Source organism: Arachis ipaensis, chromosome B04, assembly GCF_000816755.2.
Source record: "Arachis ipaensis cultivar K30076 chromosome B04, Araip1.1, whole genome shotgun sequence".
NCBI lineage: Eukaryota > Viridiplantae > Streptophyta > Magnoliopsida > Fabales > Fabaceae > Arachis > Arachis ipaensis.
Window position 1 is genome coordinate 7937788 of NC_029788.2, and position 1088 is coordinate 7938875.

Consider the following 1088-nt stretch of genomic DNA (forward strand, 5'->3'; position numbering starts at 1 on the left):
GTCCCTCAGCCGGTCCCACAGCCACAGTCAGAGCCAGAGCCTATCGTTGTACCTCCCACTGATCCTCCGGTTTAGCATCGAGGACGATGCTTGGTTTTAAGTGTGGGGAGGGCACCGGTAGCATTATTTGGGAACCGGTGAACTTTTTTCGGCCTAGTTATCCTATTTTGCACATCTTTGTATATATTTTGATGCCATTTCTAGTTTGCTTTGGATACTTTTATTGCTTATTTTGATGCTTTTGGATATTTTTAGATGTTTCTCTCCATTGTTAGCCAATTTTGAGCCTATGCTTAACCAACTCATTCTTATTTTAGCTCATTACAAGCCCAAGGCGAAAAAACCAATGAAAAGTCCTTGTTTGGATCTTTGATTAGCCTAGGCTAGTAAGAGTGTATATTATTCAAGTTGGTGAGGCTTGGGAACATTGGATGGGATAAAAAGGGGCAATACACTTTTATGTTTAGGAATTGGGCATATATTCATGTATTGATCAAATGTAGAGACCTTATGCATTGATGTTCTTGTATTTAGTTTGAAAGAAGAAAAAAGAAAAAAAAAAAATATATATATATATATAAAGGAAAGAAATAAAAATGATGAAAAGAAAAATAAAATGAAAGAAAAAAAAAGAGAAAAAAAAAATAATAATAAAAAAAGGGGACAAAATGCCCCAAAGTGAAGCTCACTAAGAATCAATGCATAAGTGTTGAGAAATGAAAAGAAAATGCATGAGTATGTAAGAAAAAGTGAAGAATGGGTAGTTAGAATAGCTCGCATTTGTATAGGTCATTAAATAGGTTAGGTGGGAAAGTCTATGCTAATCAAAGATTCAAATCGTAGTCCACTTGACCATAAATGATCCTACCTTGACCCTAACCCCATTACAACCTAAATAAAAGACCTCATGATGAATGTATGCATGCATTGAATAAGTGTTGATTGTTAGAAGAAAATCAAATTTTGGAAAACATGATTAGAAGAGAATTGAGTGAATTAACCCTTAAACACTTGAGTGAATAGAGCGGATACACATCCGGTGAGGGTTCAAAAGTTCAATTACATGTATTCACCCATATTATCTATAA